The 17,979-nt window shown below is 46.1% G+C and overlaps 2 long non-coding RNA genes across 4 annotated transcripts; one reads left to right on the forward strand and one right to left on the reverse strand.

Moving 5' to 3' along the window:
* Window positions 1-1,110: 1,110 nt before the first annotated feature.
* Window positions 1,111-7,685, reverse strand: LOC106729776. The gene is made up of 5 exons (XR_001366190.2): window positions 7,546-7,685; window positions 7,337-7,404; window positions 6,251-6,439; window positions 4,244-4,394; window positions 1,111-2,068 (listed from the first exon to the last, which is right to left on the reverse strand). It is a non-coding gene; the product is annotated as an uncharacterized LOC106729776 (long non-coding RNA).
* LOC106729775 lies at window positions 6,320-17,512 on the forward strand. 3 transcript variants are annotated; one of them, XR_004315866.1, is made up of 7 exons: window positions 6,714-6,939; window positions 7,565-7,776; window positions 8,682-9,180; window positions 12,884-12,970; window positions 14,313-15,097; window positions 15,759-16,007; window positions 16,098-17,512. It is a non-coding gene; the product is annotated as an uncharacterized LOC106729775 (long non-coding RNA). The 3 variants fall into 3 exon arrangements; XR_001366189.2 differs by lacking the exon at window positions 6,714-6,939 and adding an exon at window positions 6,320-6,454 and having other exon boundaries at window positions 15,759-16,190; XR_004315865.1 differs by having other exon boundaries at window positions 6,726-6,939; window positions 14,865-15,097; window positions 15,759-16,190.
* The last annotated feature ends 467 nt before the right edge of the window (window positions 17,513-17,979 follow it).

Raw genomic sequence — 17,979 nt, forward strand, 5'->3', positions numbered from 1 at the left:
TTGTCTTCATGCATTTTCTCTTCGTGCCTCCTCCATAAACCAACAAGGAAGAAAACAGTGCAAGATGATGTCACTTATTTAAAAAGCAAAAAACAGAGAAAGCCACGAGCTGCTTGGGCTGGTTGTTCCTCTGATGCATAGATTCTGACTTATATCTGGTTGCAAGCTCCTTGCTTAGCCAGCATTTTTATTAGTGGGCAAACATCCAGAATGAAACAAAAACATGGTTATGACTTTTTCCCAAATTAAATCTTGCACTTGGCTTAATGTCAGTGTCTACACTCAAAGAGGGGTCCTCCCAATACGAGCGGGTTTCTCTGCCTCAGGATCACAGTCGGTCTCCTGCAGCAGAGACCAGGGGGCAGGGACACTGGTCTTTCCTTCACACACAGGAGTCAGGGACACCTTGAAAGGAAGAGGGAGAGAAAGGCCCCAGGATCTAAAAACAGAGATGGGTGAGATTGATTGTCCCCTGTGGTTTGTCGTTGTCTAAAGGATGCTTTGAGGGTGTAAAGAAGAAAAGTGAAAATATTGAGGACAGAGAAATTAATGTGCAGTCGCATGTTGTAAAGTCCTCCGAGGATGTGGCTTTGGAGAGGCCACCCTCACTGAGAGGGCATGGGGGGGTGCCTGGGAGGCAGAAGGGGTGATGTGTTTGAGCTTCGGTCCCATGCACCCTCATGAGATGCTGCAGGGGATCTGCCTGGGATGTTGGGGTGGTGATTCCTCACCACGGGGAGAGCTTCCGTCTTGACACACTGGCGAGGAGAAGCAGGAGGCAAACCCCGCCGGTGACATCAGTGCTTCTCCTCCCCGAGTGCTGCAAATCAAAAGGGATGTTTTTGCTTGTGGGCGTGCGGTGTTGCATGTACAAGGGGCACAGTATCCTGTGGTGGGGTCTGACACCCGGACGTAGACTATTTCTCTCCTGGCTGTCATGATTCAAAGAGTCCTGCCACTTAAAAATACATAAATAAAATAGATAAACAACAAGTTTCTACTGTACAGCACAGGGAACTATATTCAATATCTTGGAATAATCTATAATGAAAAAGAATATGAAAAAGAATATATATGTAACTGAATCATGATATGTACACCAGAAACTAACACAATATTGTAAATCAACTGTACTTTAATATAAAATTTTTTTAAAAATAAGAATCCCACCATTGTGTGACACTGTTACTTTGTTACGTTGTTACTTTGTTACGTTGTGACATTGTGTGCAGCTGGAAGCTTCTGACTCTGAAACAGAGAGTCGGCGGGAGCGTAGGAGGAGGGCATTTTCAAAGGGAGATCCAAGCCCTCTTCAGAAAGCCTGGTGCAGGCTCCCCAGAGGCCCCGGCAGGGGCAGAACCATCCCTGTGGGGGCAGCGGCCAACCAAGGAACGACCAGCCACCACAGTCACTCTCCTCCACCTGAGGGCTTCCCTGGCTTCACGCTCTGGGGAGTCTGAGCATTTCACTGCCCCTGCCGTCTGCCCCTCGCGTACCCGCCACCCCGGGGCAGGGCAGTGAACGGGGCGTTGCTGCACAGCTGTGTCCAACGGCCAGTCTTTTAGGAGTTGTTGGGCATTTCCAGAAGCGCCCAGCAGCCTGGAAGGGGGTGCAGGGCTGGGGTTCTGCCCGGCAGGCATGGGAAAGGATGGAACGGTGGTGACTGCAGGGCTGAGGGTGGGGTCCAGGAATGATGCTGCTCTGCTGAAAACAAGGGCAGGTGGCCCCATCTGTGCTCCCAGCTCTGCACTGGGAGTGCTGCTTCTGAGAATGTCAGCGATGTGAACTTAGAATCCGGAGCAGGGAAGGCTTGCCTCAGACAAATGCATTGTTTAGCCAGTAAGGCTAGCATTGGCTGGGGAGGAATCTTTTCTTCGCATCTGGGGATTCAGCCTGAATTGGAAGCTATGCTTTACAATTACTACGGCGGAGATCAGAGCGCTTGTGTGTCTCAGAGGCGAGCCTGGGATCCGGGGCTGCACGGCCTGAGAGTGACCAGGAAGCCGCCCACTGTCCAGGAGGTGGTAGCTCATACCCCAGGCTCGTAATCCTGAGGAATTGCATTTTCCTGAGAGCAAACATCAAAAAGATGAAGGTGAGAACCAGACACACAGTAACTACGAAACATTTCCCCCAAGACAGTGAGGTGGCTGCTTGGATGCCTTCCTTCCTCATTTTGCAAAAGGCCATCGAGATAATTAAATCACACCGTTTCAATAAATCTCTGCTCCCTCTGCGTCTCCCTGACACCCAGCAGTGCAGGGTGGGGGGTGGGGGGGGTGCTGCTGCCTCCTGCGTCTTAGTGAGTGTCGGTCGCGGCTCTCAGCCCACTCACACCAGCGCTGGAAAAAAGGCTGCTGAATAGAAAGGCAGGAAATAAAGCTCAGGCGGGACATTGAGAGCCACCAGCGCAGCCTCTCGATGGCACAGAAATTACTGTCACTAGTGAGGGCAATCTAAGTGCCACTCCTTGTGCCCAACTCGGAGTGACCTGGTACTTCACTGCTTCTGTGTGTGTGCGTGCGTGTGTGCGTGTGAGGGCCCATTTTCCACATGTGCTTTTCTCCTAGGTCCTTCCATCTGCGTGGCTATCAGTTTCCATGTTTATTTGTCGTGGGCTGCAGAGCGACATAAATGCTGCTTTCGGCAAAACTCCATTGAAGACGAGGTGAAATGTTGTGTCGTGTGGGTTTTAAACCCTTGAAGGGAGAAGGGCTCACAGGTCACACCAACTCTGAGGACACAAGGTGGTAGGAGGCCAGGGGACGTGAGTGTGGAGAGCAGACATGGAGGCCCCACTCTGCCCCGTCTGCTCGGTGCTTGTATGAACGGGGCAGATGCCCCTGTCCTGGGGGGGACGTGGATGCTGTCACACTGCCAGGAGGTGAGGGAGGAGGCAGTGCTAAAGAATGACAATGGAAACCTGCACTTGGGACCAGCTGAGGTGAGGCCCACGCTCTATCCAGAGAGGCCAGCCCCAGGCGGCTCACCCCCTGTGATGAGTGACAGAACCTGCCCAGGAGGAGGGGAGGGGTGGGGGCTTCCACACAGGAAATTGCGTACATCCAACCCAGCAGAACAGAGGTTAGGGTCAAAGTGTGTCTCAGGTCCACAGCTAAATGGGGACACCAGCTGCCTCGCCCTGAGTGGGAAGGAGTTAGGGAAACCAGCCACACTTGGCGGGTAAGGGGATGCCATCCTCCCTCCGTTCCCCCCCCTGCTCTCCCATGTGACGTGGTTGTGCTGGGCTCCGAGCAGCACCCTTGATGGGCGATTGCTGAGAGGCAGGAGACACTGCAGGTATTTTGTGCATGGTCACGGGGGCTGAGAAGACCCCACAGGGCTCCCCCAACCACAGCTACCCCAGAACCCCAGTACGATGTCCTCTGCATGGGCATCCCACAGGCTCTCTCCAGGGACACAGCATACCTGTATGTCCCCCTGCTGTTCTTCACTCTCAGAAAGCACAAGGTGCCCACAGTCTGAAGGGCTGGTTTGACCAATACTGTAATCTCAAGGTTGAGGCCAGGAGAGATCCTGGGCTTTGGAGCCAGGCAGGCCTGCTCTGATCCTGACTTCACCGCTCCGCAGCTGTATCCCGGGCCAGTCAATTACCTCCCCGAGCATCAGGGTGGCCATCAGTGAGAGCAGGTAGAACAATACTTACCTTTCAAGGTTGTTAAAAGGTTGGTCAATCTATTAGTGGAATTAATTCATATTAGCATTTCAAATAGAAAATTTATGTGCATATGATTATCGCAGATGCATGGGGTAAAATTCACCACCAATTCTTCAAAAAGACCTGGCAGAGCAGGAATAGAAGGAAGGCGCTTGACCTGATGCAGGCTGTCTGCCAGAACCTACGAGAAATGACCTGCCTGCCTAAAAGGAGAGGCATTTCCCCCAGAGTCACCTGTACGCCAAGGAGTTCTGCTTTTCATGCTTCTGGCTCCTACTGACCTGGATGTGCTAACCACCTGTGGTGAAAATAAAAATACATAAATAAAAAAATACAAAATAAAGATACATAAATAAATACAGTGACATTCACCAACCGTGTAATTAGATGTCCAGGAAAGCTGGGAGGAGGAACAGAAAGCTTTTTGCCAACTGAGTAAAGCAGCCAGTTACAGGGACTATAAACAGCAACTTGTCTCTGTGCAGGAATGAGCAATCGGAACACTTTATAACTAAAGTTCCCAATTCCATCAAAATGAAAGTCAAGAAATAATCCCCCAAATACCTGTGGAAAGGTACGTGAAATTCGTAACACTTTTTGGAGAGCATCAAAGGAGTATGAGTCACTGGAGGGGTGCAGTGAGACCCTGAGGTGGCACAGCTGGCCCGCGAACACATCAGCCCCTCTCAAACCAGCCTACAGATGGACGCGACACCTACCAAGAGAGCAGAATACTATTTAGGGAACTGGACAAGCTGACGGGGGAATTCACGTGGCGGGTACAAACATAAAATCCACGGGAAGCATCAGGGGAGAACTGATCCTTCTTAAGATAAATGTATGGTAAGACTTTCATTGCAATAGAACAGGGAAAATATAGATTATGTCCTGTGTGTTTTAAAAGAAACTATCAGTTTCAGAAAAATTAAGTTTAATACCTTCCTACTTTACACGATGCAAAGATAACTGCCATGTAGGTTGGCATAATATAAAAAGATGGTAAGACTGTCCAAAGAAAACATAGGATAATATTTTTATAATACAGAGACTTAAAAGAAATAATGAGCAGATGATACAGCTAGAAGTCGAAATCTTCTGTCTAAAAGTCCCCATAAACAAAATTAAAACAAGCAACCTCTAGAAGAAGAGGTTTACAACACGTACAATTGACAAGAAATTAATGTTCATAATGTATAAAGTGCTCCTAAAATCTCTTTTGAAAGTAACTCATAGACCCACATAAATGTACTCAATTTATCTTTGACAAAGTAAAAAAGATAATACATTGAAGGAAAAAGTAGTAATTTCTACAAGTAGATCTAAAACAACTGGACGTCCGTATGCAAAAAAAATAAATAAATCTAGACACAGATTCTTTACAAAAATTCAATCAAAATGGATCATAGACCAAAATGTAAAATGCGAAACTATAAAACTGCAAAGAAATAACATGAAAAATTCAGATGAACTTGGGTATGGAGATGACTTTTTAGATAAAGTACCAAAGACATGATCCATGAAAGGAATAATTAATAAGCTATTAATTATTAATAATTAATAAGCTTTCAGTAGAATTAAAAACAAGCTACAGAGTGGAAGAAAATATTTACAAAAGGCATATCTGATAAAAGACTTTGATCCAAAACATACAAAGAACTCTTTAAAAACAACAGTAAGAGAACAACCTGGTTAAAAATGGGCAAAGGTCCTGAACAGATACCTCACTAAAGAAGGTGTACAGGTGACAATAATCATATGACAGGATGCTCATCATCTAATGTCATCAACAAATTGCAATTTAAAATAACCATGAGATACCACTACACTCCTATTAGAATGGCCAAAATCCGAAACACTGGTGACGCCAAATGCTGGTGAGGATGCGGAGCAATAGGGAATTCTCATTCATTGTTGGTGGGAAAGTGAAACGGTGCAGCCACTTTGGAAGACAGTTTGGTGGTTTCTTACAAAAGTACACTCTTATCATGAGATCCAGCAATGATCCTTGGTGTTTGTACAAAGGAGCCGAAAACTCAAGTGCACAAAATGCCCTGTATACCAATGGTTGTAGCCGGTTTATTCATAACTGCAAAAACTTAGAAGCCAACAAGATGTCCTTCAGTGAATGTATATATTTGAAGTTATATGTGAATATATATATATGTATAATGATGTGGTATGTATTGTACATAAAACTTGCCGGAGGCATCTGGTAGATTAAATATCACTCCTAATACATATTGCATAGAATAGAATACAAATTATAATAAAATATAATACAATACATGTATTAGTTGTATTAGCTGTCACTTGAAAGAGTTTTCCTGAATCACAAAAGGTTAAAATTAGAAGTGACTATGGAGATCATGTGGTCTGGCGCTCAGAGGCTTTTTTTTTTTTTTTTAACATTTGCTTGAATTAAGGCACAAACGCAATGGGAACTATTCACGTCTGCGGGGTGGTGAGCGCCTCCCCTGTCATGCATATTTAGTTTTGTCCTGACAGTGCATTCTCTAGGAAGCAGAAACAGAAACTCACAGTGGAGGACACAATAATCAAGAATTTACTTACAGGAGTAGCTCTGCCCCGTAGCTCCTCACGCTTGCTCTTGCCACGGGGTTTTCAGAAGGAGCAAGTGCGTGGACTCGGCGTGGAGACGTGGTTCCCCTGGCAGGAGGCAGGGAGGGGAAGGCAGGCCACTGCCCCTCGCCCTCCTGAGCGACAGTCTGCACTTCACTGACACCGCTGTGACAAATCAGGCTTTTCTCAAAACAGGTAACGGTAAAAGGGGAGGGATAAGGTCTCCTTTCTTATTTTTTAAGAACACAGGTTTATTTAAAACAAAGATTTTCCCGAATCCCTTTACAGCCTTCTTCCCCCAGGTACTGAATCCGATATTCCATCAAGTAATCATATGCCACATTTGTTTCCTTTCCTTCTCTGACACATTCTTCAGTTTCATCCCTTTAGAAAGGAAAAGTGCAAAGACTACTCATGGAAGCTGCCAAGGCATGCGGGAAGCCTCTGGGAGTGTCTATCAAAGAATGCGGAAGGCTTTCTGGGGCACACTCCTCCAAGCCCGGGGCTGAAACACAGAGGAGCCCTATTTATCATTCTTATTACATGGGGGCAAAATGAGAGCTTGAAAACAAGTGCTCGCATTCAATGTGGGTGATAAAAAGGAAAACTTTTTAAAGAAGGGATTATTAAAATTCAGAGACAGCAGATGCCTCCAGCAAGTTTTCACCAGGGGAATTCTGGTGAGTGAGCTTTCATTTTCAGAGTTTTAAGCAACTGGAGTTTCCATTTTCAATTTCAGTAAAAAATATAAAATCTCTATTCCTCAATATGAAGAGAGGACATTTAGGATGTTGATATACGTACAAAAATGTAAAATACGTTTTCATTAATTTCGGTATTCTGTTTCAGAAGTTTTAAAATTACTTTTAGCCATCCATTCTCAGTAATATTTTTTCTATAAAAGAAAAATAAAAGACTTCATTTTTTCTTATTCATCAGACTCCAAGGAAATAAAATAGTGTATTCTACTAGAGAAATACAGTTTGATAAAGCCAATCTGAAATCTTGATTTTCTTCGTTATAAAGTTCCCTCAGGATGAGCTGTACTGGTACTACAAAGAATAAATACATAATTACCACGTTCTGGGAAGTAGCAGCTGGTAGTGATCATGCTTCTGTCTTGACGGGTGTATTGGCAAGGGAGGCTGTAGGGAGATAGATAGACATATTTTCCACAAATAATTACTTTCTTGGACTTTACCCAGTTCACTTTTAAATCATTATCACCACCATCAACATCATCATCTTAATTCAAGTCTAATGAAAGAAATTGTTTTATGCAAAACCTGTGACTCCTTGTCCCAGGAGGAAGATTGTGATCCCATAAGAACGTGTCCTCACTGAGTGCGTTACTTAAAAGGAATTCAAAGAATGGCACTAAAGTTGCTGGACTTGGAATTTGGAGATGCAGCCTCGAGTCTCTTCTTCTGCATATCAGCTGTGTGTCTCCGGCCTCCTTGTCTGAAGTCCTCCCTCTGTGAAAGTGGCGGAATAATGAGTATCATGTGAAAAACGCAGTAAGTATTATAAATTAAAAAAAGTGTCAAGTTCATTTCCACTTGGGGGCAGGGCTTATCTGAACCACAAGGTACGGAGTGGGGATGACAAACACATGAGTCAGGGGTCTAGTCCCGGCTGAGCTGGAGGGGCCCCCCTCCCCCTGCACACCCCAGTGAATTCAGCGATGACACCTGGACAGATCGCTGGGATCAGCAGTTCGAGAACTCAGGCGGATTGCGGAAGGTCAGAGTTCAGACCTCCATCGAACTGATGGTGAGTTTGCCACATCTCATGGCCTGAAGCCCAGACGTAGGCATCAGGGTGGACAAAAGACTCCAGGAGAAATCCCCGAGTTCAGGCTCGAGAGACAGCAAATTGTCTCGTGAGCAGCAGCAGCAGCAGCAGGCAGAGGCACCTAACCTGCCGAGGAGAGACTCTCCCTCTTCAGTCAGAGGAGCTCTGCCCTTAGGAAAGCGGGCTGAGCATCTTTGTTTTCCTTCTTTATGAGTTCCTGTCACTTGGCCTTAACGGTGGGCACAGTTTTTGGGAAGTTCACAGCAGAGTAAGATAAATAAACCCTGAAAACTAAGTTTTCAGGATCAAAAGGGGAGCTTAGGGAACTGAAAAGATTGTGGAGAGAGAAGAACTTGCAAAAGCAACCTCGTAAGTTGTTTACCAATTCAGAAGCTTAGCCTCAAAGTGCACGAGCATGGACCTTGTTCATCTAAAGCAGCTTACAAAATAATTCAAGAACTGAACTAAGAGTCGGACACTCTGCCTGGGTTGTAGACTCAGCGCCATCACACACGCTACTCAGATCATACAAGTGCTTACAAACTTTAAAAGTGGAATGGTTGTTCAGACCATTGCCTACAGAAGACTGGATGTAACTTACAGCCCTTTCCTCATTTTTCCATAACAGGAAACATCAACATTCTCATAAGCTTTAAATAAGACCCAAAAGCCTTATAATATTCAAAGTGCCCAGGATACCATCCAAGATTACTCAGCGTATGAAGAACCAAGAAAATCTCAGCTGCGTGGGAAAAGGCACCCAGAAGAAGCAATCCCAAGATGGCACAGATGTTGGAAATATCTGTCAAAGGCTTTAAAGAGACTATGATAAAAGGCTCCAAGAAGGAATGTCGAACATTGTTAAAACACATGGAAAGATACAAAGTCTTAACAAAGAAGTGAAGATACAAAAAAGAAACAAATGTATAAGAATCATATGAGGTCCTTTAAAAGTTCCTCATTGATCTGGTGGAATTTTCACATAAGACTGCTGTGTGAGAGAAGGGGGAAACAGAGAAGACTGTTTATAAGTTTGCAACTGAAAATATGAGTGTGGAGGAGACTGGAGGGGCACTTATCTGCAACTAAGATTGGTTACTGGAGCACAGGAGGGGGAAATCCCACAGGTAACTATTTAGGACAAGATTTTAGTGGAACCTGTAGAGTGTAACTTATCTCTAAGATACTGTCAATACATAAAAATAGAACATGCACATTGACAAAGAATACATGATACAGCCATTGATTTACTCTTCTTAAATTCCTTTTGATTCTATAGAACATCTATAACAAAATGTTTTTAAAATGTATCTCCTGTGGGCATGTTTGCATCAGGAGTCATAAACCTTCCTCAAAGCATTAATAGGAGATGGCAATGTGCTCTCAGGTGTGGACATGCTTGGTGCACTCTGGGATGGCACACAGAGCTTAAAGATGTGCCCCATTAATATCAGATGTTCCTTGCACCCTCGAAAATGCCAAGATCACCAGTTTAATGCTACACATCTTTTTGTAACTCAGATAAGTCCATCTTTAATCAAATTCTCCCATCTAGAACACTTTAGGAAGGTGCCTGTGGCTGATAGAACAATAACCACCAAAGACGCTCACATTCTAACCCCCAGAACCCATGAAAATGTTAATTTACACAGCAAAAGGGACTTTGCAGATGTGATTGTGTTGAGGATCTTGAGATGGGGATAGGACCCTGGATTGCTGGGGTGGTCCAGCGTAGTAACAACAGGGAGGTGGGGGATCAGAGTGAGAGAAGGGGATGTGAGGATAAAAACAGAGACCAGACTGATGTGGCCCAAAGCCAATGAATGTGGGTGTCTCTAGGAGCTGGAAAAGTCAAAGAATGGATGCCTTCCCCAGAAATCTCCAGAAGGAACACAGCCCTGCTGATACCTTGATTTTAGCCTGGTGAGACTTCTGATCTCCACCACTGTGAGATAATAAATGTGTGTTTAAATTTGTGGTAATTTGTTACAGCTGTCATAGGATGGGAACACCATCCCCTTCAGAATTCCCGTTGATTTTTCTCTGTTCTCTTGGGGAGCACAACTGTGGACCATGCCTGTGACCTCTGTCACCTGTCCTCATGTTCCTGATACTTCTGCTTTCTCTTGGTCTCCAGTGTTGCCCTACACTGGGCAAATTTCCTCTCCCAACATTGACCTAATGCACTGAACATAAAGCTAATATAGGTGGAAAGTTTTATGGACATTTTGGGGCTCATAGAGATGGATTCTGGAAGAAAACAGTCTTATTGGAATGCTGTGATGGAAACAGTTATAGCTACCACATTTCCATTTTTACAAAATGCATCGGCTCCCCCAGCAGGAGCGATTTCTTTCCCTGACACTGTCTCTTAAGTGTGTTTGGACTCCACTCTCTCCCCAGCCCCTCTGGACCCTTTCCCCTTCATTTTCACATCCCTCCCCTCACTGATCCTGGGCTGCTGGTGGAAACTCAGAGCTACTCTCTCCTTAAGATTATGCAGAACAAGCCAGCCTTTGATTTCTCCTTCCAGATCACGCTCTGAGTTTTGGAATGGGAAGCCAAAGAGACCATTAATTTACTTTATTCCACTGGAAGGAGAGTTATGCCATGAGAAAGCAGCTGCAGTTAATTTTTGCTTTATGTAGATTTTTAATTTCAGCATTCCTGCTATAAAATGACTCTTCTCCTGCCCGACCTTTCTTGTCTCTTTTGCATTGTTTCTTTCTCGCCTTTGCCGGGTCCCGGGTAAGCTGTAAGTTGTTCCTGGAGGAGGCTAGGCTGGTGACTCTGTCAGTGTGGTCTCTCTACCACTGCCACCATTCACTCCTTTAATTTCCTTAAAGTAATAGTGAAGTCATGGCTAGATGTCTCTCAATTCAAAGTGGCCGGTGGGTTCCGTATTCATTCCCGCCCAGGTTACTTCCCCAGGAGAGGAGTGTTGACAATGTTTAACCCAGCTTTTGAGAGCGGAAAACTCACCTCCTAGGTGGTCATGAAGACACAGTAGATGACATGGGAACACAGCTTTCTCCATATCTCAGTGTTTGAAGAGATGACTTTCGTATGGGAGGATGGGACCCAGCGGAGACGTGGGGCGAAGGCAGGAATTGTCTCAGGGGACGTGCGAATTGTTGCTCCCTTTCCTCCCCAGGGACTGAGGCGGTCCATGTGCGCCATGGCTGGGCCATCCCTTTGCTCCATAAGGCTCATAGGTGGCTGTTACTTTGGTGTCGCTGATTTTTCCTGGGTGCTACCCTGCTCCTCTGGGAGGGATGCCTGGACAGGGCAATGTCACAAATGGGGGGTGAGGATCAGAGGGTGGGTGGCACTTCCATGGGAATGAGACGCTGGGAGAGAAAATGTCACACTTAATACCCAGAACCCTGTTGCGGGGTTTGAGCACACAAGCTAGGGGCTTCCTGAGGAATGAGGAGGGCCACAAATTGGTGTGATGAAGGGACGGTGACACGGGAGGGGCGACCTCTGGCAGCAACCCTAGGACTGACTGGCTCGGTCTAATTTCTCTAACAATAACTTGACTGATGGAAACATTAGTGTGATCTGTATTATTTAAAAAGTTGGACTTCAAGGAGAAATCCTATCACAAAATAAGGAGATATTTTGTGTGTTCTCTGGTCCCCTGCCCTGGCTCATGTGATGTGTGTGTTATAAATACTTGAGTCAGACACTTAGTCACTGGGAACAACGTCCCTAAAAGTGAGAGCTGAGTCTTGTTGTCGCCAAGATAGAGAGCTCATATCTCTGCACACGCTCCATAAACACTTCTTGAATAGATCCAGATGCAATAAATATGCACTCCCCAGTGCTCCACCATCTTTAAGACATTGCCCCGGTGCTTTGGGGTGTGCAGAGCTGGATCAGAGGATCTAGGCCCAGAGGCACACATCCAGGAGTAACGGTGTCGTAGCCAGCTCAGGCTGCCACGACACAATCCCGCTGGCTGGGTGGCCCAATCAACACACATTTATTTTCTCACTGTTCTGGAGACTGAATGTCTAAGATCAAGGTGCCCAGTAGGGCTGGTTCCAGGAAGGAGCTCTCTTTCTGGTGTGCAGATGTCCCCTTCTTGTTGTGCCCTCACATGGCTTTGCTGTGCACTTGGAGAGAGAGAGAGAGAGCTCTGGTGCCTCTTTTTCTTTTTATAAGGACACTGGTCCTATCAAATGAAAACCCTACCCTATGACCTTATTTAACCTTAATTATCTCTCTAAAGACCCTATCAACAAATACAGTCACTTTAAGGGGTTAGGGCTTCAGCACAGGAATTCTGGCAAATAAGTGGTTTAAAATGAAGAGAATCATTTTAATTTAAAACATAAATCATCACAATCATAAACATTAAGAGTTTCCTTGGTGTTCACTCCTGGGATATTTCAAAAGATGATAAAATATGGAATTAGGCAGAGCTTGTTAAGATCCACCATTTTTATCATATGACCTTTTCATTTTGAAATGTAAATGCACATAATAAATACGTTTTCCAGCCTGTGTGGCTGCTCAGAGGTTTCTCCAACCCCCCCAAAAAACAAGCTAATTAGACGTGAAATATCAACCAGTGAGCAATTACAGCCCAACAGAAAATACCCCAGTGATTCTGTACATTTTATAAATTTATAATTTAGGCAAATCTCAGGGTTATATCTACATCATGTATTCAGAAACAGCAGTAAAACCTGGTCATCATGAACATTAAATATTCACTATCTACTTTGCTTTGGTTGGTAATAAGTACACATGAATGTCTTTTCATTTGTTAGATTCCTTTTCATATTTATGTCTAATTTTTCTGTTCCCTTTCTCTACCAGCTTCAGTAAGGAAAAGCATGATTTCTTGTGTGTAATGACCTGGCAGAGTTTTATTGCAAAGAATCCAGAAGCTCTAAATTCTGGAAGGTCAGTAAATCCACGGGTTGAAATCAAATGTTGGTTGTTTTTCCCTTTAGGTATAAACTATTTTGGCAATTCTGACTCACCTATATGAACAGGTGGGGATTTTGACTGTCTTCTTCTTTTGGTTCATTCTAAAGCGGAACCTGAGATTAAGGCTTGAGCACAGGTGGTTTATCTGTGCAGGGACCCATCATGATGGGGCAGTGCCACTCACGCTGGAAGAGGGGTGTGCAGTGGTTTGCTGGCATGAGAGTGGCATCTGTCTGTCTCTTGATCCCTGTGTGGTCATGGAGTGGCCTTACCCCGACATCGTTTATACTCTCTGAACGTCGTTTATGCTCGCTTGAGAGCATGATGGTTCCACCTGCCAGCGAGGCTGTTTTTCACTGTCGTGGTATCTACATTATCTTTCATTTTATTCATAACAGAGAGAAGTTACTCCAGCAGGGTTCATTCTGGAACAGTCTTTGGGACTTTCCTCTCTTGGACGGTTAACAGCTGTCACTGAGAGGGAGTGGGACTGCGTCCAGAACTAATGCCAAGCACAATTGCACAACTGCACATTGAAAGACTTTTGTAAAATGCTAAGCATTAAGAATGTGTCTAATTCCAAAGAAATGGAGCTTGTGTACATGAGCATTTTATTCCCACAGCTAAAATGAAGCACAGGACAAGGACGATGGCTCAACGTGGCTTGGCCTTGAATTATGCAGATGTGTTTCTGAGTTTTTAAACAACGTGCTCTGGATATGACCCAAGGTGTGATGAGACCTCAGACTCTTCCAAATCCAATAATTCACTGCATAACCACAGTGCTTTCTCTGCACACTTTTTGTCTGGAATTTTTGACCACAACATCCCATCAAACTCATTCAGATGTCTTTTTTTTTTCTTCCCCCCTCCCCCAAATCTATGTGTTTAACTGAAATCCTTGGACCCCATACTTCAAACACCCAGAGTATCTGCTAACAGTGGGCATACTTGGGCCCATCCCAAACCTACTATGTGATCATCTCTAGGGCTAGAGTCTTGCAATTTTTGAAGGTCCCTCAGGCAATTAGACGGTGCACCAAAATTTGGGACCCTTGGCTTTATACAATCCACTGCTGGAGGAGTGCTTACTGGTTTTAGACGAGGAAATTCCCAGATTGAATTTGAAATTTGGATTCTGCGGTCTTTTGTATGAAGGGCTGCCTCCACCTGTTGTTGGGGTCCCCTTGTATCCCTGGATCCTTACAGCCGCTTTATTTTCCATCTACAGTGCGTTCTCCCAAACCCCACCCAGAGTTTTCCATCCCATTTATCTCTCCACCAGTTGTCAAGTTTTTTGTGTGTTCACTTCCAGGAACTGATGGCAGATTTGAATGATTGATAAGAGAATGTGGTTCCTGCTTCACCTGAGAATGGCTGCTGTTGATGGAAACAAGAAGGAAATAGATACTCTGTTACACTGAGCCAGTTTCTAACATAGGGGGGAGGCTTTTCGGAAGTTTGAATTGCATGCTCTGGGGAACGATGAATCTGCCTGAAGACGACATCAACTTTGACCTGACGTTCGCAACACTCAGTGCCCTCGCCTGGCCCTCCGCCCCCACTCACAGGCGGCTATTTCATAGAGAACGTTCTGGTAACTGTGCCTGAGGCACTTGCCAAGATCTGCCTGGATCCCCACCCTGACCCCAGTGGGTTTCTCCTGGTGTCCGAACTTCCATCCATGATGCCCTTTCCTCTGAGCGTCATCTGTGGGGGCGCATTAGTGAAAATGACCCGCTGATGCGTGTGGCTTCTTTGTGCTGCTCTGGGAACAGAGACGCGGTGTGTGTAGCCCTCAGAAGAAGCACATCCTGGTTTTACCCCCGACAGAGTGCGTATCTCCCATTCCATCTCCCTGCTGCAGGTTCAGAGGAAGATCAAGGCACCAGGTTGCGGAAAGTGGCTGTTTCGTTCAGCAGGAGATAATTCACACACGGCTGTCTGGGATGCTCACACCTATTTTGAAGGCTCGCATTTGATCTGTTCCTCAGGAGCCAGCCATCTGTGGGTTTTAAGGAGTGTGATTATTCAGACACTCATTATCAAAAAGCCAGAGGGCCTGTCTGACGCAGAGAGACGCCGGCTTCTGTGCTCCAGGTGAGCCCGCCAAGCGGCACTTACTTCTCTCCTGCACCTGTTGCGCTGCATTGTCTGCTCTGTCTGTAACGGACACATGTTATTCTTCCCCCTAACTGTAAGCAGAGTCTTAGAGTTTTCCTAACAGGTTAGTTCCCTTTGCTCCAATTTCTGTCCTTCTTACGAACTTCCCTCCCTCATCACACGCACAGTCCACACACCTGTGGGTGTTTTCTCATCGCTGTCACTGCACACTCATGTTGGGGCGTGTGTGTGTGTGTGTGTGTGTGTGTGTGTGTGAGCACACGTCCCCGGATGCACAGGGATAGCAGGCTGCCCTTCAGCTTAGCCCTAGGGATTGCCCAGCGGGTAAGTTGCCCCTGTTTCCTGAGACACCAACCCTCTCCATCTGCTCTCAAGCATTCTGATCCCTCCCTGCATCTGGGCCTGGGAGCTGCCCGGAGGTGGGTTAATTCTGATGCTGTCCTAGGGGTGGCAGCCAGCCTCCAAGACAGCCCGCAGTGAAGCCTGCCTCCTTGCTTTCCTACCCCTGGGAGTCCTCTCCTGGATCATGCCAAGGTTGGTCTGTGTGGCCAGCAGCACATGAAGAAGCAATGATGACACTTCCCAAGCCAGGTTACAAAATGGCACAGGGTCTCACCCCAGGTTCTCCCTGTCTTAGGCTGCTTGCTCCAGGGACTGCTGGCTGCCTTGTCCTGAGCCGCCTGAGGGAGTGAGCAAGTCCTTGACCTACAGCCAGTGATGGATTGAGGTCTGCCATCAGTCCTGGGAGTGAATTCAGAAGCAGCCCCGGCTGAGTCCTGAGATGATGATGTCCCCAGCCTAGAGATGGAAAGCAGCCACGGGAAAAAGCCTCAGCCAGGACCATGCAGCTAAGCCCATCCCAGATTCCTGAGCCACAGAAACTGAGGTAGGACCTGTTTCAGCCTCCATGTTTGGGGGAGATTTGTTACACACACTGTATGACTGATGCACCAAGGCTGCAATGTTGTCTCCTTAGGTCCCCTTTGTCCAAACGATTTACCTTCAAGATGAAATTCCCAGACTGACTGATCTGGCAGGACGCTGTGCCATAAATCTTATTTAGTGCTGAGTCTTGCCATGTATGCAATTCTTGTGCCAGGAGATCCAACATACAGAACAGTGTTGGGCAAGAGGAGGTGCCCAATAGGTGTCTGCTCAGTTAGTGATGCAAAGAATGTGGCCTTGATGTTCACAAGATCACACTCCCAACCAGACCCCAAGGAAACCACCCAATCTGAAGGAATATTGACTAGAAGGTGCCATCAGTTGAACCACTGAATGCTGCCCAGCAAGGATCACCAGATTTTACACACCATCCCAAGACCGTGTCCATGCTGGTCCCACTGTTCCTGTGACCTAGTCTTGGAGATTTGGGTTCCACTCGGAGGTGAGGACACACCTGAAGGCCCTCTCTCTGGGCTTCAGTCAGCCCTCCAGCTTTGTTTTCCTCAGTAAAGGGCTGCTCGCATCCTCACAGGGACCTCTTCCTCTCCTATTTCTCCCTCACCTCCCTGAGTCCATCACAGACTGCTGGCTTCCTTCCTCGTCTGGGAGACAGTGTTCTCCTCTAGTCTGACTTGATGTGACTCTTCCTGGCAGGACCACAGGGCCAGCCTCAATATACTGGACAAATGTGCCCCTCTCTGGAGTTCATTTTAGTGACTCACTTATCAACTGCCACCCTCACAGTCCTCATCCATCACCTTTGACCTTCAGCTTCTGACCTGGGCTTCAAGGACATTATCAGCAATGACTCTGTAGGCAGATGAGAGGATGGTGACGTCACCACAACCGCACTGCCCTGCCCACATTCTTTATGGAGGTCTTAAATTTTGGGGGGAAATTAATATTGGACATTGCTCTTTTCTAGCAAATAAAAGATGTTAATATATTCCTGTTACTGGCATGGGCATGACTATGTTATTAGAAGCCACTGTATCATTTCCCTGATTTAGACAGAGATGTCTGTTTATAAATTCTGCTTGTAGTTTATTTTCACAAATAAAATAGTAAAATTAAAAAAAAAAACAAAACAACCTCTGTCTGCAGGGAGGGAGGTGTCCCTACCCCAGCTGACCACTTCCCAGGTGTCCAGGGGCTGCCACAGAATCCCGATGTTCCTCTCGGTCAGGGGTGTGCACCGCCCGCCCATGCCTGCGGCTCACCCATTGCCCACGTCTGCTTTCGCCTGCTACAGCAGAACTGAGCAAACGCACAGAACCTGTAAGGGCCACCAGAATGAAACTATTTGCTATCTGGCCCTTTATGGAAAACATTTCCCAACCTCTGCTGTCTAGACCGGTAGATGCCAAAAGTATGCATTTTACTATTACCGAAGCAGGACTGGCAACTACTGCAAAGCACGTAATACGCGCACAATGATAAGCACAAAACAGCTGACGCGGCAGCATTTTAACACTGCAAGGAGAGACAGTCATCTCAGTGCTGAAGGAGAGGATGCAATGGATAACTTAATTAGGAATCCACCAGAGCCCTGAGTTTCCTCATATTTAATGAGAAAGCCCAACACTGATGCAACAGAAATGATCATTAGAATTTGAATTAAAATATCAGAAGGTGAGTCCCAGCCTTTCTCCTTTCCATTGAGTGGGTTGCATAAGTTAGGACTGGATCCCATGACCTCATATCCATCCCATGGGAAGGAGGGAGACTCACAGGGATGGACAGCTACCTCGTGTCAGCCATTGTGCTATTTTATTTTTGTTCCAGCATTTTTGTAGATGAGGTAAGTAAGGCTGAGGGGGTGAATCAGCAGCCCTGTTATACAGACAGAACTGGCCCTTCTGGGATCAGAAGGATGTTCTGCTCCCCCGAAGCCTGTGCTCTGCTGCATCTCA

Source organism: Camelus ferus, chromosome 3, assembly GCF_009834535.1.
Source record: "Camelus ferus isolate YT-003-E chromosome 3, BCGSAC_Cfer_1.0, whole genome shotgun sequence".
In the NCBI taxonomy this organism is placed as follows: domain Eukaryota; kingdom Metazoa; phylum Chordata; class Mammalia; order Artiodactyla; family Camelidae; genus Camelus; species Camelus ferus.